We start from the raw sequence: 21,524 nt of genomic DNA, 5'->3' as shown, positions 1-21,524 counted from the left end.
TTTGATTTTTCTATGATCCAACAGATGTTGGATATTTCATCTCTGGTTCCTCTGCCTTTTCCAAATCCAGTTTGAACTTCAGGAAGTTCTCAGTTCATGTACTGCTGAAGCCTTGCTTGGAGAATTTTGAGCATTACTTTGCTAGAGTGTGAGATGAGTGCAATTGTGTGATAGTTTGAACATTCATTGGCATTGCTTTTCTTTGGGATTGGAATGAAAACTGACCTTTTCCAGTCCTGTGGCCACTGCTGAGTTTTCCAAATTTGCTGGAATATTGAGTACAGCACTTTAACAGCATTGTCTTTTAGGATTTGAAATATCTCGGCTGGAATTCCATCACCTCCACTAGCTTTGTTTGTAGTGATGCTTCCTAAGGCCCCCTTGACTTTGGACTCCAGGATGTCTGGCTCTAGGTGAATGATCACACCATCATGGTTATCTGGGTCATTAAGATCTTTTTTGTATAGTTCTTCAGTGTATTCTTGCCTACTGTTCCTGGCTTAGACTGAAAAATAATCTTATGAAGCCAGTTACTTAAGCTCAGACAGTTTTCCCATCTATAAAATGATGACATTAATAGCCTCTCAGTTCATGTTGGAGGTTTTATTGTTGGAATTGTATAAGACTTGTGAAACTGCTTCACAAAATATAAAACAAGATACAAACTGCTATTACTGGTGTGTGTGTGTGTGTGTGTGTGCTCAGTTGTGTCCGACTCTGTGAGACCCCACGGAGTGTAGCCTGCAGGCTCCTCTGTTCATGAAATTTTCCAGCAAGAATACTGGACTGGGTTGCCATTTCCTTCTCCAGGGGATCTTCCCGAACAAGGGACCAAACCCACACCTCTTGGGTCTCCTTCATTGGCCAGTAGATTCTTTCACTAGTTGGAGAAGGTGATGGCACCCCACTCCAGCACTCTTGCCTGGAAAATCCCATGGACGGAGGAGCCTGGTAGGCTGCAGTCCATGGGATCGCAAAGAGTCAGACACGACTGAGTGACTTCACTATCACTTTTCCCTTTCATGCATTGGAGAAGGCAATGGCAACCCACTCCAGTGTTCTTGCCTGGAAAATCCCAGGGACGGGGGAGCCTGGTGGGCTGCTGTCTCTGAGGTCACACAGAGTAAGTATTTGAAATGAAGCCATTGTAGAATTTAAAGCTTCACACCATCCTGTGTTGGTTTGATTGGACTCTTTGAAGCCATTTGTGTTTAATGGGTGAAGTGAGTTGGAAGAGCATAATTTAAATCCCAGCTCCACTCCTCACACTCCATCTCATTTCACAACTGTTTTTCACCCATTCAATAACTGTATTTATTGGGTGCCAGTGTGCACTAGAGCTGGCAGTTTCAATGGTGAAACAGACATGCGTGCGTGAAGGACATGCATGTCCTTGCATGTGTGAAGCTTATGGATTTGCAGCATATTTGTGGACAAGAAAATAGGCTATTTCAAAATAAGGTGACCAGCGCTGTGATGTGGTAGGTTCAGGGTGCCATGAAGCTGTTGCTTGGGTGGTCATAGAAGGTTTCTTCAACCATGTAATGTTGGGGAGGATGAAATATGCAGATGATGAAAAGGGTAAAGGAGAACTGATCAGTTCTGATCATTGCTGATCAGGCGATGGGGAGGAGCAGCGTGTTCCAGGCAGAGGGAAGGAAACTTGGACTGCCCTCTGGGCAAGGAGAGCAACGGAACGACTTTTTTTTTTTTTTAGCATCTGGATCATTTTTTGTTCGATTTCAGTACTTTATAATATTTCCTAGGTCAGGATCAGCATGATGAGTATTAGAATACATTTTAGGGTGACCTCCTCCTCCCTGCAAGCCTCCTGACCACTCCCATACTGGCCTTTCCCCTCACTGGCTGGCCTTTCCTTTTGAAGAGGCAGCACACCGAAGAGGTGGAAAGAGGCTTTTCTCTTTTGAAGCTGCAGCATTATTAACAGAGAAGTAAAAGTCTCCCATGAGCTACGACAAAATCCTGCAGATTGGTTTATGAATCACTGTAGCTTAGGTTAAAGCAACCTAATTTCCTGAAAGCCACTCCATGGCTTTAGCCTTCCAAAGGGGCATAAGGCTTGTATGATATTTACTCTTAGTTAAAATTAAATGGAAATTGAAAACAAAAAAACCCAAGAGTTTCTTCTGGGAGATCCAATCATTAAAGAAAACGAAAATTAAAGGCTACAAAGCCGTGTGGGTAAGATGTACATATTGCATTAAAGAAGGTCTGGAAAATATACATATCAAAGTGTTAAATTGATAACTATCTCTGAGTAATTGGGTTTCATGTGATTTTTATACCCTTTTTATTGTGAAATATACATTAGAGAAAGTGTATGATATATAAAAGTATAATTTCATAAATTTTTATTATGTGAGCCCTCACATAACCATTACTCAAATCAAGAAATTGAATATGGCCCAGGGGCTGTCCATCCACCCCTTCCCACTCACAACCCACCCTCTCCCCAGCACCCTTACTTTTATGATAACTTCTTTTTTCCTTTTCTTTAGTTTTTCCACCTAAGTGTGTATTGATATTTTCACTTATTTATCTTTTCTTATTTTTTGGACTTTAAGTAAATGGGAACATATGCCTTTTTTTTTAACTTCTATCTTTTAACATTAGATTTCTCAGCTTCATTTATGCGAAGGGTATTATGGTTCATTCCTTTTGAAAGGCTGTATAGTATTCCAAGGTTGGATACAATAATACCACATTTTATCTACTCTACTGTTGGTAGACAACTTGTTTTCAGTTTGGGGCCATTATGAATGGAGTTGCTATTCTTTTGGTGCTCACATGCACGTATTTCTATTGGATATACACCCAGGGATGGGAATCTGGGTCACCAGATGTGTATATCTTTAATAGATAAAGCCAAATGCAGCAGTAGCAATGAATACTCTCTGCAGCAGGGTGGGAGTGTTCCCATCGTCCTACACTGAAGTTTTGCACGTTTTTTTCCTTTAGCTCATTTGAATTGTCTATTTTTCCTCTACAAATATAAATATCAATATTTAATTAGCAGAATGCTTTTCTAATATGTCTTAAATTTGTCTTTCCCAATGTGAATATTATTTTTAAACTTTTAAATTGAAGTAAATCATTCTTATCGTAAAAACCACCCAGATCACAGGTATATGGCTTAATGGATTACCACGAAGTGAACCCACCTCTGGGTCCATCACCTGGGTCAAGAAATGGAATTTTCTGGCCTCCTGGAAGCATCTTCATGCCCCCTATCTGGCACGATCCTTTCCCTCATCAAAAGTAAACTATATATTTAGTTCTAACATGATAGATTAGTCTTGTATGATTTTGAATTTTATACAAGTGGAACAATACAGGAGACCTTATTTCACGTGTAGCCGCTTTTATTTTTCAACATTGCGAGATTCATCTGTATTGCTATGTTTAGTAGTAATTCATTCTTTTTTTTTTTTTTTTTCTGCCACAAGGAAGAAATTTTGACCTAAGAGGCAACCTACTCAGTGCTTTCTTAACTCATGGACTGTATTGACCCTTGCCACATGTGGATTAGAACACTTCACAGTCATCTGTGTGTTTGTTTCCACATCAATAATAAGCTTTGGGGTTCTAGGTGCTGCTGGGAGAGTGAGTATGGTACCCAGCTGCCCTCTGATATCCATAATTATGGCTCCATTTGGAGTTGTCTCTCAGCAATAATGAATGTTTTCTTTCCCTTCTTCTCCACCTAAAATACAAAATAATATCACAGCCCCAGGCTGCACACTTTTATGTAAAACAGAGCAGTCATAGGATTTTACTGGAAAGTTGATTTATTTCCGAGGATCATGAGAGTCCAAGGATAAAACTGGCATCTGGCCACAGGGAGAGCCCTTGACCTAGAAGTGGAGACAGCTTCAAAGCTGTGTTGGTTTATAATGGAACAAGGCACTTTTAACATGAATCAGAGCCTCAAAACTTTCTGGGGGCAAAAAAAAAAAAAAAATCCTAAAACTGTCCTCCAAAAGGAAAGGTAAAATCAATAGCTTGGGTTTTTCACTCTTTCAGATAAGCAATACTAAACCCTTCTACCAAAACAGTTGTTTAAATCTAGCTTTTGGTTTTTTTTTTTTGAAAGAACAAAGTGTCAACTGAGCTTGAACTCTTAAAGCAGAATCTTGATATCAATCTATTTTTTTTTTTTTTTAAAGCAGCCAAACAGGCTTTCAGTTTGTCTCTGAAAGGCTCTGGTAAGTCTCTGAAAGGCTGCATGTGAATATGTAGTAAATGTAATTTTTCTTCTTTTTTTCTTTAGGCCTTGAGATGTAATTATTAAAGCTGCAAATGTCCCCAGTGATATCAGCTAGATAATCAAATTTGGATCACAGGAATGAAATAACCTGAAGTGTGCCTTTATTACTGCTTCCCTAGAAATAATTCACTTAAGATAATTCTACCCTCCCCCCCACCCACAAATCTGTAACCAGACAATGGAGAGAGCCAGTAAAACTAGCCAGAGTAGTCAAAAGGGTCAAATTGATTCTCAAAGCAAAGAATGCCAATATTTCTCCACCGTAAAAATAGAATAAAACATTGCCAAAATCACATGCAGGAACAAGAAATTAAAAGGCTGAATAAAAATGCAAAATTTAGAAGACTTTATTGCTAAAGTAGCCATGAATTACTGATTAACTTTCTTAAAAAAAAAAACAAACAGCAAAAAATAACATTTTTTATAATAGTTGATTGAGAATAGTTTTTGTTAACAAACATATGTACCCACTGGAAAAAATGATCTATGAATATATAGGACATTCAAACAAGGATATAATTAGTATTATATAAACTTAAAATAAGCAAAATCAAGATTTCAACAAATTGAGAAGTTCTGAACTGTTTCAGTATACTTCCTTTCACTGCTGCTGCTGCTGCTAAGTCGCTTCAGTCATGTCCGACTCTGTGCGACCCCACAGACGGCAGCCTACCAGCTCCCCCGTCCCTGGGATTCTCCAGGCAAGAACACTGGAGTGGGTTGCTACTTCCTTCTCCAATGCATGAAAGTGAAAAGTGAAAGTGAAGTCGCACAGTCGTGTCTGACTCTTAGCAACCCCATGGACTGCAGCCCACCAGGCTCCTCTGTCCATGGGATTCTCCAGGCAAGAGTACTGGAGTGGGGTGCCATTGCCTTCTCAGTTCCTTCACTAAGAAGATAAAAACCCCTTTTTGCTCTTACCTACCCCTCTCTTCCAGTGCTATCAGTAAAGAACCCGCCTGCCAGTGCAGGAGATGTGAGAGAGATGGGTTTGATCCCTGGGTCAGGAAGATTCCCCTGGAGGAGGGCATAGCAACCCACTCCAGTAATCTTGCCTGGAGAATTCCATGGGCAGAGGAGCCTGGCGGGCTACAGTCTATGAGGTTACAAAGAATAAGACACGACTGAAGCGACTTAGCACACACGCACACCCCTCTCTTCAGTTAAGGCCAGGAGAAATTCTTAGGCCAGTAAAGCTCGGGGTGGGAAGTCATTGCATTAAGACTGCTCTCTTTTGCCAATGCTTCTTAATCCCTATGTACCAGTCTTCCTTGCTATTTCATGAAAAGAGGATCCCAGCTGGGCCAAATTGTGTGATAGCTATATAATCTAGACACAGTCCCCAGGGGCTTAGAACAAAAATTAACCCCAAATATTTAAACTTGAAAGCTTAGCTATAAAGAATATCTACAAACATTCACAGACCAGTCAGAGATTCTATCCTCTTACAAGAACTCAAGAGGGAAGATTACCATGAGAAAGGTCTTCTAGAATTGGACTTTGCTTATCACGGAAATGTCCGTGGGTGTTAAAACAGAACACACGTTGAACCGAGAAATAGATGTCTTGGGTTCCAGAACTGAATTTGCCACCAACCAGTATAGTCTCTGCCAATTTCTTGCAACTCTTTGGCGGTGATTCCTGTCTATAAAATGAAAGGAAAACAAAATTGAACTAGATTCTGTAAGGATCCTTCCAGGTCTAGCAATTGTGTAAGTTATATTTCTAGATCATGATTAAGGAATAGCCCACCCTCTCCCCATTATTCCACATCCACTTTTTCTTTCTTGCTGATGCACTGAGAGATGGTGATGGGACTGGGAACCGAATTCATTTCCCAGTACCCATCTCAGGTCACTTCTTAGATCCAGAGTCAACTGAATGTGCTTTAACATCCTATCTCCCTAGGTTCCTTTCAGAGAAATCCATTATCATATTTGGTCTTTTTCCTGGCATTAGAATTCCCATGATGTTCCATGGGAACACTAGATCAAAACAAAAAGTATGAGAAAAGCTAGGTTTAGGGCTCCAGGCTGCCATATGTGTTTGTGATGTTCCCCGGAAGACTCAGAATCCATAAATAAATGGATTGCACTCCTTTTAACCTTTGGGAGTTACCGAGTGGATCATGTCAGTGTTGAATAATTGTAACTAGAGCTCGGGGGACCATTTGAAATAGTATGTTTTAAAACGTCATCAATGAGACCTGACATGTGAGAGACTCTTCTGCACTAAGAGCTACAGCGGATGCCACATGGAAGAGCTGCAAACTGGGAGCAAATCCACTCCATCCTACTATGAGCCTTTCCTGTTTTGTCAGCCAGCATGGTTTCCTAAATCTCAAATTGCAGCCGAACTGTTCTGCAATTCCATGGCTAGCTATTTCTGGAGCCTAACACAGCAGGACAAATGTGTACAAGTCCACACAGTATGACAGAAGAATTAAAAATGTATTTACCATCTGTTGGTAGTTTCCTTGTGGGGCTCTTTTCCTCTCCTGCAGCCATGAATAGGGTCTTCTTACCTCCTCCCATCCTCAAAGAACAGAGTTCTGTCCTCAGATCTTTGGATGAAGGGCTTTTTTCCTCCCTCTTTTAAATTTCCCAGACTGTTGAACTCTGGAAGTATTTCAGCTTCTAGGATTGTTTCCTGCAAATATAAAGTGGAGTGAGTCTGTGAACAGGTGGTAGTGTTTTATACGCCTTTGTATGGCCAGGTTACTTTGAGATCCTGGCCTTGAGTTCTGGTGACAGTGGCCTTTGGGAAGTTCAAGAGTAGAACAAGAGAAGTCAAACCCAGGTCAACAGAAAGGAAATTAAATTTTAAGTTAGGCTTGGAAACTCATGTGGGCCCTTTACAATCTATTTAGACCTTACTATGATGGAATGTGTCAGATTCCAGACAAAATTTCTGAGAGGAAAGGGTCCTCAGAATGTGACCATGGGCTTCAAGTGAGAGTCATGGCAGCCATGTAGCAGCATGGATAAAAGTCATAAGCTGGAGTATAGTTTGGCAAGTTGGGAAACCAGTTAGGTTGCTTTGAAGCCACTTGGCTTATGTAGGAATATTCAGTCCTCAATAAGCATCACTAGTTTTAATTTCTGGGACATATATTATTCACTCAAAAATAAAATCTAATAGAGAGTTGTACTAAAAGTGTTGCTTTAGCCAAAATAATTACAATGCAGTGTTACGATTCCACTTGGCCTATATCATTCAGGTAATGACTTGTTAAAAACTCTCAGGCTGTGTAAGTGGATAGCTTCCTACCTTGAAACCAGTGCTGGGTGAGCTTGGACCTTGGGCAGGTCCCCTTAAACTGCCAGCCTCAGTTTAATCATCAAAGAAATGGGAAGCATGATCTCAAGCTCACCGGACTGCGGTGGGGATTTAGATGAAATGACATCTGCCAAGCTCTCCCCACGTTGCCTGGCACAGAATAACAGCTTGATAAATGGCAGCTTTTAACAATTATTATTACTGAAAGCTGGCGCTATGCTTTTTCTGTTTTTCCTCAAAACCTGCTGTCAGGTTTGTACATTGTCTTCAATTCTGGTTTCAAATTTTGTTTTTAAAAAGTCCTTCACAAATCTGAGCCTGACTATGAATTCAGCTCTTTCTGATCCAGTCTTACTAGGCGTACCAGATATGATTAAGTCAAAGATCAATAGAACATGTGGACACAATGCGTTGGTTTTGGATTAGCTTATAATGAGGGAATCATTGTGCTAGAACTTAAAACTTTGCACATAGTAGGTCCTGAAAAATATTACTGACTCATTAATTCATTTAAATGGTTGATAAACCTTTAGTCTGTCGTGTGCCAAGGACTGTTCTAGATATTTGGGGTTTATCTGTGAATACAACAGATAAAACCTCTGCTCTCGACAAAAAATAAATAAAGGAAATGACTCAGAACGTTCTAAGGTAACACATCGATGGAATAACAGAGCAGAGCAAAGTGGATCAGGAAAGTCAGGGGTCCAGTTTTAAGTAGGGTGGTCAGAGCAGACTTTGCTGGGAGGTTTTTAATTTCCTAAGCAAAAACGCTGAAGAAAGTGATGGAGCGAGCCATGTGGATATTCAGCATTCCAAGCCAAAGGACCAGCAAGTAGGAAAGGCCTGGAGGCAAGGGAGCACCTGGTTTGTTTGGGGCTGGAGCTGTGGGACTGAGGAGGAGAGAGAGAGGCAGGGGATCTGAAAGACAGAGGGCATCCCGACGGTGTGCAACCTCGGAGGTCACGGGAGGACTTTGACTCCAGGTGGAAGATGACATTTCACATGCTTTCGAGCAAAGCTGTGGCATCACCTCACACAGAAGCCCCAGTCAGGCCTGAGGCCAACACGGTGGAAGCAGAGAGAGGATTTAGGAGTTCAGTCCGAACATTCTGATGAAGGGTGGTGGTGGTTCCGCTCCAGCAGCAGCAGCCCAGGTGGTGAGAAATGGTCCGGATACATTTTTAGAGGGTAAAAATTGGATTTGGCGGCAGGTTGGATGTGGGGGTGTGAAAGAAAGAGAGGAGTCAAGGTGCTTCTTGGCCTGAGCCCTTGGAAGGACGGAGCTGCCATTTTCCTGAGATGAGTGTGTGAGGACTGTACCATCCTTCTCACGGAGACTCTGAGAACAGACACTTAGGGATTCTAGGCTCCAGTGGAAGGCCTCCCTCCACCTGCTGGGGGAAGCCTCTTGAAACCAACGAGCTTCCGGATGTGCTTTTGAAAGATGGGACTCAGACTGAGTTTTTCCTAAGGACTTTTATAAGACTCAAATGAACAGTTTACAAAAAGGGCAGCAGTTTTGGGGGTTGTATTTCCTCCTCCGTGCCAAACAATTAATTGTGTTTTTAGTATTTTCCTCACCCCTACTCCACACAGAGAAATACCACTTCTTTTTCTTTTAAAGTTTTATCTATTTATTTTTTAAATATTTGTTTATTTATTTGGCTGCCGTGGGTCTTAAATGCTGCACACAGGATCTCCCATCTTCATTGTGGCACGCAGGATCTTTGGTTGCAGCATGTGAACTCTCAGTTGCAGCATTCGGGATCTAGTTCCTTGACCAGGAATGGAACCCAGGTCTCCTGCATTGGGAGTGCGGAGGCTTAGCCACTGGACCACCAGGGAAGTCCCTGAAATGCCACTTCTCAAGAGGAGAGCTGCTGTGGCATCCTGGCACCAGTAGAGGGAGCCGAGGAGCCCTGGGAAGACCTTTGAGCTGTGGCCCAGTGTGGGAGGAGACAGGTCTATCTCAGACCTCTGCAACCTCTGTGCCTGGGCCAGAAGCCGGGTGTTTCTGGGAGGATGGGAAGGTAGTTCTAGAACTCTCTTGCCAGCTTTCCTATTCCACTGCAACTTTTGTTTATTGTTGTGGTCATGGCTAGAAGAGCAAACACACATCCAGAACTGATTACCGATGTGTATCTATGGAGGGAAGACAGTGGGCCATCTGTGTAAATACAGACAAGAAAGAATGCAACGCATCTGTTGCCATTGCTCTTGTAGAAACGGTGTCTGAATTTCCTGGGGCTGTGGTAAAAAAAAAATTGGGTGGCCTCAAACAAGAGAAATTTATTCTCCCACAATTCTGGAGACCAGAAGCCTAACGTCAAGGTGTCAGCAGGGACCTGTTCCCTCTGAGGCTTTACGGAAGAATCTTTCCTTGCTTCTTCTAGCTCTCCATGGTTTCTGGCCATTCTTGGCTTTCCTTGGCTGGGGGGAGCATAGCTCCAGTCTCTGCCTCCGTCTTCATGTGGCTGCTCCTTCTCCCCCGTGTCTCTTCTGTGACTCCTGTTCTTAGGAGGACAGTAGTCATATTGGACATAGGGTCCACCCTAATCCAGTAAGACTTTATCTCAACTAATTACATCTGTACATGCTAAATCACTTCAGTCATGTCTGACTCTTTGGGACCCTATGGACTGTAGCCCACCAGGCTCCTCTGTCCATGGGATTCTCCAGGCAAGAATACTGGAGTGGGCTGCTATGCCTTCCTCCAGCAGATCTTCCCAACCCAGGGAGGGAACCAGCGTCTCTGGTGTCTTCTGCATTGTAGGTGGGTTTTTCACCACTAGCGCCACCTATGTGGAGAGACTCTATTTCCAAATAAAGCCATACTCACGGCACTGGGGACTAATATATCTCTCCGGGAACACAAGTCAACCCACAACAATGGGAACTCGCAGGGAGAACTGACTAGTTGGGGTGCCACATAAATGGAGCAATAAAAGGAAAACAGTGACGTGAAATTGTAAGTGGAGGTCAGACGGGTTTGGGAGTAACAGGAAATATTAGATAAGAGACGCTCTCATTTAGGAGACTCTTTCCATCTGTGCTTACGGCCCTGATTTTTTTCTTTTCTGTCAGAGTTAAAAAAAAATTGTATAAATAAAAAGAATAAGAAAATAGCACTTAGCTGACTCACACGTTGGGCAGAGCCACAAACTCTTGTGATAATCAGGAAAGACTTCGCAGAAATGTTGGTGCTTGAGCTGGATCCTGGAGGATGGGAATAAAAATTACCCTGCAGAGAAGGGCTTCCCAGGTAGGGAGAAAGTATATGGAAAAACACAATGTTATTTAGGCGATCCCTTTACGCCTTAAGTAGGGTGAAGAGTGTCTAAAAGCAACGCCCAGATTGTCTGCTTAATCTCTATTACTAAGAAATGGTATTAAAGAAAGGAAGAGGCAGAGATGTTTCTGGTTTTGATAAATGCACAAATCAGCACACAGTAACCTGAGGAACTCTAGGAGCATCTCTAAGGCGGAGTTCGTTCTTGGACACATTTGCCAAAGCACAAATATGGAAACCCCGCCCTCAGCCAGATCTGAAGAAATCAAAAGGCTGATGTGGTATAAATTCCTCTGCCCTGATTGCATAAAGGAGATGTGCCAACATTTTTTTCTCTGATATATTCCTTTCTGCACAGAGAGCTGAACTGGGTTCTTAAAAACCCGATCGTGAACTGAGATAGGCAATTCTGAATCACCACCAGGATCTAGGAAAATTAACTCCTGACTGATCTTCCTAGATAAGCTCCCAATCTTGCTGCCTCTCAGATCAGCACCGGGATCTGGTGAGGTTTCTGCCACAGAGCAACTCCCTTTTTTGGCATAAGAATGTACAGGATGCCAGTAAAGTTCACGCTGGGTCATCTAAGTCTCTTTAAATGCGCGATGATTCATTGCTGGGGGTGGGGGCGAGAGGAGTGAGGGGGAAGGAAGTGCTGAGCTGAGAGGCGGAGCGAAGTCATTATGAAATTGACTGCAGAAAAGCTGGCGCTGGGAGTGTTGGGGTCACATGGTCTTACTATTGGTATTTCAGCTACAAGTTTTAAACCAGAGGTAGGGGGAGGGGTTGGGAAGCATCACCTTGAAGCCTGATCGGCTTTCAGAGGAGATGCTTCCGTTGATGGCTGGCATGTTGATTAGAATTACAATGGGCGTATTAATTTCTCTTTTTATCTGACAAAAAAAGAAAAGTTCTCCCATGACAGTATGGCTAGCAGAATAAGAATCTGGCTGTAAGTGGTGTGAGTGAACCGTTTGTCTTTTTCTACTTGATTTACTTGCATTCTAGCTGACAGGGTCTTCCATTCTGTGCATTCATTTTGTACTTAAAAAGGGATTGTTTGTAATTTACAGTTGAAGCCTGAGTGCTATTAGTCGGCTCGGTCAGAGAGCATGGACAGCAGGAGCAATCGCTCCGTGTCAGTGCCAGGGCACAAAGCAAATTTGGATCTTCAGTCATCAGTCTTGAGAGCTCCCCAAAGTTACCCAGCAGTTAAACTGTGGAGCGGCCCTGCCGCACAGGGCTTCTGCAAATAACAAACTGCCTGACAAACCCTGCTGAAATCCTGACACGGACAGTTTCCTCTACTTGTTTATGTCAAAAGGCAAAGTTTGCCAATGCATTTTTCTCTGACTCTTCCTCTTTGGGGTAAACTTGGTAAATTCCTCATAAAATAATTGTCTTAAACTCTGACCTGCATTTGGATCAGCTTTTCCTAGCCGAAACAGACTCAAGAAAAACAAAGGCACGGTAAGAGCTTATAGCTATGTGTTTTAATGTTTTGAAGTCAGAATAACAATGTGATGGCTATTGTTCTCCCTGATCTTAGTTTGAAGGCACCCCAAGCTTTACCCTCACAACCTATCAACAGCCTCTATCTTAAGTGTAAACAATGGTGGCTTTGGGCTTTGGTTTTAATTTGGAAAATATATTTCTTTCGAGGAAACAAAATGCCAAGTTGTTAATGATGTGCTTTTAATAGCTTTCCAAATGCTCCTGGCCAATACTGAGCAAAGTTCAATTCACTCATTCTGAGCCTTAAAATGTTCATTTTAATTTCATATAAGAAGAGCTATGTTCTATAGATGCATAAAACCACAAATTCTGTTACTTCATAAGTCACTGCAGTACATTCAATGTTGATAATACTTATATTGATGAAAATGTATCTAGGTCTTGCTTGCAAAATAAATGGTAATGGTTAAAATTCATCTCTTTTCTGGACATGTCCTATTGTACTAAATATATTAGAAATTGTTAAAAAAAAAACAACCCCACAGATTTCCTTTTAGCTTTGATTTGTTTTCTAGTGAAGCAGTAACTGTATACTTTTCATTATCCACGCCTAAAGCCATTTCTTATTAAAAGATGTCACCCTCAACCATTCAGCTGTCACTCCAGAAAGTGTGGATTCTAAAACAGAGAACAAGTTTTCCATCAGCTTCCCAGGGTGGCAAAGTATCTGAGGCCTGTCCCTACCCCACCCCGAGAGACTGACTCTTAACAAATTTTTAGTCTAACATAAAGCCTAACAAATTTTTGTTTGCTGGCCCATAGCATATCTCAGGATTATGCATTTACCAATAGCTTACTCTCACAGATCATTTTAATAAGGGGTAAAGTCCATGTTGGGCTTCCCAGGTGACTTAGTTGGTAAAGAATCTGCCCGCAATGCAGGAGACCTGGGTTCAATCCCTGGGTCAGGAAGATCCTCTGGAGAAGGGAATGGCAACCCACTCCAGTATTCTTGCCTGGAGAATTCCATGGACAGGGGAGCCTGGCAGGCTGCAGTTCATGGGGTCCCAAAGAGTCAGACATGACTGAGTGACTAACACTCACTTTTCAAGGTCAGTGTTATACACTGCAAGGGGGGAATCTCAGGAAGGTAGAAAAGTAACCAGATTACCTACTGCTGCTGCTAAGTCGCTTCAGTTGTGTCCGACTCTGTATGACCCCATAGACGGCAGCCCACCAGGCTCCCCCGTCCCTGGGATTCTTCTCCAGGCAAGAACACTGGAGTGGGTTGCCATTTCCTTCTCCAATGCATGAAAGTGAAAAGTGAAAGTGAAGTCACTCAGTTGTGTCCGACTCTTCGTGACCCCATGGACTGCAGCCTACCAGGCTCCTCTGTCCATGGGATTTTCCAGGCAAGAGTGCTGGAGTGGGGTGCCATCACCTTCTCCGAAATTACCTACTACACTACTGCAATAAGGTCTCCAACTATGGTTCTTAGAACTAATTCCCTACACCTCCCCAGCCCCAATGTCTTTACTAGCGCTGTCCATTAGAAACATAATGGACACATGTCATTGTAAATCTTATAGTAGTCACAGTAAAATGTAAAAAGAAACAGGTAAGTTAATTTTAACAATATTTTAATTTAACCTAATATATGTAGAATATTTTCATTTTAACATTTAATCAATATAAACATTGAGATACTATATGAATTTATGTGTATATATGTGCATGTGTATGTACGTATATGTTTCAAGTCTTTAAAATCCAAGGTATATTTTATAATTACAGCCCATCTCAAGTGCTTAACAATCATATTGGACAGTACTAGACCTATGCTATTGGAGGAGGAAATGGCAACCCACTCCAGTGTTCTTGCCTGGAGAATCCCAGGGACAGGGGAGCCTGGTGGGCTGCCATCTATGGGGTCGCACAGAGTCGGACACGACTGAAGCGACTCAGCAGCAGCAACAGACCTATGCTAAAGCACTTGTTTTTGTTTTCATTGTAGACAGAATCTTATTTAAAATTGCCTAATATGTGTACTATTAAGTCATAAACTGTCAGCAGATGTTTAAACACAATGATTTTAATTTCACTCTTGACTATTGCTGATCTCACATTCATTACCCAGAAGCCTGTGGTGCTACAGTTTAGTGGAGGGTCAAGAAAGCTGATTCAGAAGCATGTCTTTTAAGAGTCTCCATGCCAAGAACAGAGCCCAGTGACTTCAGTTTGGGTGTGGTGAGTTGACCTCAGAGTCTATTGTGTGAGTGGTTTTCACTTTTGTTTTTAGTTTATTTTACTTCTCTGGTCTCTCAGCTTTATTTGGAAGTGCAGTCTAAGGAAAGCATATTGGTTTTGTAAGCATACTATGGTTTGCTCAGATTTTTAAATGATATATATAGGCTACCACTCTCCTTATAATACCGTGGTTAAAGAACTGTCAGTGTTTCTACTAACTTTGGGGGTTTTATTACACAACCATAACAAATTGCTGCAGGTTGAAATTTGGCAGATCTTTCTTTAGCCTGGAGGAAATTCTTTTTAGCAATTTTTTAAGAAAAAGATATAAATTATTAAATGCTGACCATTTAAATTCACTGTGATTTTTTTTTTCTGTTTTGGATAGGCAAGGATATCAGATAAAATATATGTTGTATCTTTACATTTTGGTTGTTTTACAAATTTGAAATATTAATATTAGCTTTATAAATAACTTTGGCTGATGATTTACACAATTCCCTGATCCCCAACCACATTTTCAATGATCCTAGTGTTTGAGCCTTGTATTCGGAAGTCTGATCAATATACTGCTTCTGAGAGGTACTGGAACAATTAACTATGAATCTTTTAAGTTTTATCATGGTAAAAATAGACATTTTTCAAAAGATAAGGTTTGTTTTGCTATGAGCTCCTTGCAGACGGAAATGTCTTACTCATCTTTATAGTCTCAGGGCCTCGTTATTGTAAATGCAAAATGAACAGCTGCTGGTAAATAAGTGATAAACACATAAAAATATAGCTCGAGAATGAAGACTGTCTCTGTTGTTCATAAGTTTCTCATTTAAATATTCAATTATTAAATATTTACTATCTGATAACTCGAAAAGTCTTAAAAACTATAAAGAACATGTTGCTGGGTCTTCAACCTCTATGATTTCCCTCATTTCTGAACAAATCAGTGGGTTACTCACTTGTTCATTAGTAATAAGTTAATGACTTGTTCATCATTAAACAACTCAATACTGTTCAGGCATGAGCCAATTCCAAAACTTTTTAGAGGCTGAGCTTTATAGCCATCTCATTCATCTCCCAGAACCACTGGAAGATGCAATGTGGAAGGACTGTAAAAAGTATGAAAAGCTACATTGATATAATTGAAACATAAATCTACCCTTCTACAAACATAGAGGATAACCCCCTAAGATGACTGTGAAAGTAAACACACTAAGAAATACCTCTTCTTTCAGCAACATATCTGATTCCAAATGAAGTGAACTTATCTGATATCATATTGAGTTAATTGACCCCAAGATTTTTAGAGAAACAGGAGTGACTCTTACTTGCCTTACTCCGTGTTGTATATCTTTATTTTTCATGGTAGAAAAGATAAGGCATCTTTCTCAAGTATGACTATTGAGGCCCACTTTAAGAATTCAAGCCTGAAACTGTAAATAATTATATCTATATGCTACTGACTATTTAGCTTCCAATCCATTCTATTACTTAGTTGTTACAAGCCGCTGAGCCCTTTGTGTTTGCTTGTCTTTGAACTGTGTAAGAGGCTACGTCCAATGAAGACATACTCTACAATTAAAAAGCCCTTGCGATTTGAAGGGCCTGTACACTTGCTTTATTAAGCACTCTTGTGCTCCCTCTGCTGCCCTGAAGAAAACCTCCATGTCCAAGACCCTGGTATATTCCTTACAGAGTGTTCCCTTGGCAATGATGATGCAGATTTGTGCATAACTCAGGGCCCTTCTGAAATGCAGTACTGTTTGACCAAAGCATAGAATGTTAATGATTTTTCATTTGAAAAGTGCAAAGTAATAAAAGGGAAGGGAATAAAAAGGAATACATTGAAGAATCAAGTTCCACGTTTGTGAATAAATTCATCTAGACAGAGCCCTGGAGTGTAGACAGGGTAATGCACTCAGCAATCACTGTGGGGTAGGGGGTTGGGGTGGGGTAGGGATGTTGGTTACACTGTGATTCAGTAGGTCTTGGGTAGAACTCTCTGAAGGTCTAAAAAGCTTCCAGATGCTGCTCTGAAGACTATGCTTTCAGAAGTACGATGTGATATATAATTATATGATATAAAATATACTTGATAGGCCATTTTAAACCTTTAAAAGTAGACATTACCCTAACAGTGAAGTAGATATGAGTGTTCAAGCAATGCAGAACACAGATTAGGAGGAAGAAGGCTCAGCAGGCCTTATTTTTCAATCTCCTTTAATTGCAAAGTTCAACTCATGCTGGCATGAATGTAGTACCAGGTTTATGAATAGAAGCATAGTACTACAGAGTTGCTTACTGGCTTCTTGAAAACCCTTCTTTCACTGAGTTTTTCTTCGCTGGAGAAGGTATTGTTTTTAAAGAAATCAGGGCCAGTTGTGATTGTACATTTCATATTTTGCCATCTGAAAATACAACATTTCAGTACTAAAGGTAATGAAACTATATTGTGAGTATTATGTTTATGTTGGACCTTGCAGGAAGAAATAGTTACAGATTTTAACGGCAGATTATGGTTTTAACCTTAATGGCTAAGTAACTAAATGACACAGTTCTTATTAATTGTTCTTACTGTTTGGGTAATAAACATATTTATCTTCCTTGAGGGAACATTTAAATTAATTGACTAACTGTAATCTGAATTATGTGTTTTAATTTGTCTAAGGTTGTTATAATAACTGCTTGCATCAGTATAATAATGAAAGTATTAGCTTTTTTCTTTAACCCCAAATTGTCTAAATGTAAGATGTCTAAAAATAGAGTGGAGGTGGATTGGACAATCTGCAGATTAGGAGTTGGAATGAAAGCATCTCAGTTAAGCCAAAAACATGGCAACCAATATTTTCTGTTATAAAAATATTTTAGATGAATTAATTTTTTATGAAAGCTGTCTGAATCTGAAATGAAGAGCAGAAGTTCTCTTTTTATTCACAGGCCAGTAATAATAATACCTGCCTCACAAAGCATAGGTCTTTTCCCTGCAGAGCCTACAGCTTCTACTCCTTTCAGAAACCCACTGGCCAATTCAGGAGAAAAGATATTATTACCCGGTTATTAACCTTCACCTTGATAATGCTTGTCAACGAACACATCGCCAGGCAGAGCCTTTTCAGGAAACTGATTTTAATTGTCCACTAGAGGCTGTAATGAGACCAACAATGTCACTTTAGACCAAGCCGGGCTTTAAACTGTAACCATCATTGATTTTTAAGTGGAAAAAAAAAAAGTTGTAGAAACGAGTAAACAGTAGTAGTTCTTTTAAAATAGACATGTATATGTGCATGGTATTTCAAAATGTGAGAAATATTTCCGGGGCACTACACCTTCCTAGTTAGGATGCTTTTATTTCTGCAACACCTTGGCTCTACAATACAGTTGTTTAAAAGTTGACACATTTCTCTTGGTGATTCTGTATCCTGCTTCAGTTGGTGACTAACGGTTAGATCATAAGTAAATTAAGCCAAAAGATTTCTCAAATACAACTTGCAGTCAAGTGGAGACTTTCAGAGAGAAACTTACGTGGAGGGATTCTATTTCTAGCCATTTGGTTCGAAGCACCTGAAAAAGGTCAAATGTTGCCCGACACCTACCGGCCTTCCAGAATTATCTGCAGCCAGGAGAACGCCGCCGCAATGAGTTCCCTGTAGCATGGCTGTGCCTTCTCCTCCTCCAGGTGGCACACCTGTTGGCCAGGTACCACCAGTCCAAAGAAGAGTCCTTCCCTTCCAGCTAATGCCTGGCGGTGGTACCCACGGAGGGTCGGGTGGCGAGGAACTGAGAACTGCACTTTAAAAACTGAGTCCAGAGGAAGTTCTTACCGCGCGGATTCACGAGAACTGCCATCTGATGCTCGGTTTGCTTTCTCTATCTCCTACACTGGTTACCTCATTTCCGATGAAATTAATGATCCCGAATTAGAGGCGAGAGGAGTGCGCGGGTCGTCTACCCAGGCTCGAGCTGGGTAGTTCCGTGCTCTGAGCAGATTTCCGGACCTGCAAAAAGAGAAAGGAGAGCAGGGTGGTCACCAGCTTTCACAGGCAGGAAAGGCGAGGGTGCACGTGCAGACGGGGGGTTGAGGGGGAGGACCCTTAAAACTTTCCTGAGTTGCACGCCAAGGCGATCCCCGCGGCTCGGTGGGCTGGGTTCCAAAACGCCGAAGCTAAACCGGTTTGAGGGTTAACGTGCGTGAAGGTCGGAGTCAGCCCTCTTAAGACGCTTCTCCGCACGCCCGAAGGGAACGTCGGGATCGGAACCGGCCCACCTCTGCTTCCCCAGAGGGGATTTCACGGGCTCCGGTTTGCAGCCCGGCACCCCTCGGAGAGTCCCTCCAGGGTGCCTGAGTCGCGCCCAGCCTGTGCCTTCACAACTCGATGCAGGGACCCGAGGAGGCGCGCGAGGACCGACCGGTCACCGCTCCAATTACCTCATCGCTTCAGCTCCCCGCCCCTTTCCCAAACCTGGAAGAACTGTCCCCTCCGGTCCCGGTCACCGCTCCCGCCCCGCGTCCCCCCCCCCTCCGCCACCCCGATCCCGAGCGGGTCTCGGGGAAACGCGCCCGCCTCCCCGGGGGGACTGCCGGGCCCGGAGATGCGCGCACCCAAGGGTTAAGGGCGCCGGCCGGCGGCCGCGCCGTGCGCTCGCGGTGCTCAGAGCGGCTCGCCCCGCCGCCCCGCCGGAGGGTGGCCCCCCCCAACCCCCGCGAAGTCGGATCCTTGAGCTGCGGCGGCGGCAGCCAACTGCTCCATATTTGGCTTCTATTACACATTTACATACTGGAGCGAGCAAGCGAGCGAGCGCGAGAGAGCGCGAGGGAGGGCGGGCGGAGGGAGGAGGGAGGAGGGAGGAGGGGGGAGGAGGAGGAGAGAGCAGAGTATACCGCAGACATCATTTCTACTACAGTGGCGGAGCCGTACAGGACCTGTTTCACTGCAGGGGGATCCAAAACAAGCCCCGTGGAGCAGCAGCCAGAGCTACAGCAGCCGCAAGACACTGTTTCTCTCCCTCTGCCCCCCCTTCCCCACGCAACCCCAGATCCATTTACACTTTACAGTAAGTGGCTATTTTTTTTTTCCTCCTCTGATTCTTTCTCTCCCCCCTCCCCCCATCTCCTTCTCCCCTGATTTAGATCAAGATCCCCCCCTACCCCGCTCTCCCGAGAGGGGCAAAAGCAACAACCAGCAAACAAACCCCAAACCCCATTCGGCGGCACGGAAAACAGCTGGAAGAGGAGCGAAGGAAATCGACGCGTCGTGTTGTGTTGTGTTGTGTTGTGTGTGTGTGTGTGTGTGTGTGTGTGTGTGTGTGTGTACATACACCCTTCCCCGGCTCCAGCCTCCCAGGCCGACTTCCCCAGCTGTGGGCGCTGAGACGACCGGCGGGAGGGTGGTGTGCAGGGGCCGGGTGGGCGCCCGCCCGGCGAGGGGGCGCGCCCGGGCGGGGGGCGCGGGCGGGCGGGGAGATCCGCGACGGCTCCCCACTACGGCGGCTGCCGGTCCGATCGCCAGTGGGGAGAGCCGTGTCCTCTTCCCAGGAGGTGGCGTAGGGGGGAGGCGGCGGCCGGGGGTCTCGCTGTCCCCTCCTCCCGCCGCCCCCTCCTCACTCCTCTCTTCGCAGAGGGCGGCGAGAGCGAGCGGATCTGGAAAAGGGCTGGCTTTACCGCGGGGGCCGCTTGGCCCCGGAGCCCCCCGGGGCGGGGGTCTCCCGACGGAGGCCCGCCTGGGCCGGCGCGCGACTGCGGACCAGGAGGGTCTGCGCCCGCGGCCGGGTCGGGACTTTGCGCGCGCCGCCGGTCGGTGGGATCGCGGGGGGCACCGAGGGAGGTGGGCGCGGGGGGAACGGGCGCGCGGTGCCGGGAGCGCGGCCGGAGTAGCGGTGGCGGCTCGGGCGGCTGCCGCCGCCGCCGCCGCCCTGTTGGTACGGCCGCTTCCTGATCATGTGCAGCCGCCGCCGCCGCCCGGAGCCGGGAGCCCGCGAGCGCCCCAGCCCGGGCCGGCGCCCCCGCCAGCGCCCGCGGCCGGAGCCGGGAAGCCGCGGCAGGCGCTGCCCTGCCCGCGCCGGGAGTGAGCGGCTGCGCGGCTGCTGAGAGGGTGAATGAAGCCGGGAGGAGGGGAGGGGGGAGGCGGCGGCGGCGGAGGAGGCGCTGCGGGCGCTGGGATGCGCCCGGAGCCCCGCTGCTCGCTCACTCTGGGCCGGGCCGGAGACTCCGCCACTCCCGCGGCCGCCGCCGCCTCCTACGTGGTTCCAGCGCTGCGCGCAGGCCGGTCCCGCAGGGGGCAGGGCAGGGGGCCGGCCGGGCGGAGCGAGAGGTGAGGCGGCGGCGGAGCGCGGCGTGAGTGTGTGAGTGCGTGTGTGTGTGTGCGCGCCCGCGGGGGAGGGGGCGGCAGGGCCATCGCGGTGGGGAGGGGGCCCCGCCGTGGCCGCTTGGCTGACTCCGCAGTGCCCTGACCCCTCCTCGGCCACCCTCGCCCTCAGGCCGCCTTCCTAAACTCCGCGGCTGGTGCTTTCATTTTATTTCAGACCACGTAGGGGGCTGACTGGAAGCGATGGAACAATTCAGGTTTTCTAGGGAGATTGAGCAAGAACCTTAGTGGGGGGTGGAAGTAGGGTGGTTGTGGAGATCCTGCCAGAAAACAAACAACAACAAAAAGCAGTTTCTAAGGACTAGTGGGGTTCAGTTCAATCCCGTGGCTGCTCTGTTTTGTTTTGCTTTCTTGGTATATAATCCTACAGATAAGAGGGTAATATAAATACTTCGAGAGATTGGGAAATTGCTGAAGAGTAGTAAGGGCACACACACACAGAAAGCCAGTCGGAAGCTGGTTATATAATGCGCGATGTGGCTAAGGAGAATGGCAAGCTATTTTTATTTTGTTTACCGTATGCTGTGCAGTAGGGACTCCTCCGAACTGGTTCTGTCCCCGAAGAGATTCTTAGCTTCCCTGTGAGAGCCACAGGATACAATTAGCAAAA

At 44.6% G+C, this 21,524-nt stretch overlaps 1 protein-coding gene and 1 long non-coding RNA gene across 5 annotated transcripts in view; one reads left to right on the top strand and one right to left on the bottom strand.

Annotated features, from left to right (window-relative positions):
• Nucleotides 1-4,631: 4,631 nt before the first annotated feature.
• Nucleotides 4,632-19,291, bottom strand: LOC106700940 (uncharacterized). 4 transcript variants are annotated; one of them, XR_011462157.1, is made up of 6 exons: nucleotides 19,153-19,291; nucleotides 18,146-18,547; nucleotides 17,621-17,696; nucleotides 10,710-10,783; nucleotides 6,747-6,937; nucleotides 4,632-5,933 (listed from the first exon to the last, which is right to left on the bottom strand). It is a non-coding gene; the product is annotated as an uncharacterized lncRNA (long non-coding RNA). The 4 variants fall into 4 exon arrangements; XR_011462158.1 differs by lacking the exon at nucleotides 17,621-17,696 and having other exon boundaries at nucleotides 10,710-10,821; nucleotides 19,153-19,290; XR_011462155.1 differs by lacking the exon at nucleotides 17,621-17,696 and having other exon boundaries at nucleotides 19,153-19,287.
• Nucleotides 19,292-19,444: 153 nt separating this feature from the next.
• The window catches only part of ATXN1 (ataxin 1), a 413,977-nt gene continuing 411,897 nt past the window's right edge, over nucleotides 19,445-21,524 (top strand). The window contains 1 exon segment of the mRNA XM_070360780.1: nucleotides 19,445-19,604. The gene's annotated coding sequence lies outside the window, so the exon portion shown is untranslated.

This window comes from Bos mutus, chromosome 23, assembly GCF_027580195.1.
Source record: "Bos mutus isolate GX-2022 chromosome 23, NWIPB_WYAK_1.1, whole genome shotgun sequence".
Lineage (NCBI taxonomy): Eukaryota > Metazoa > Chordata > Mammalia > Artiodactyla > Bovidae > Bos > Bos mutus.
This window is presented reverse-complemented; position numbering and strand designations above follow the sequence as displayed.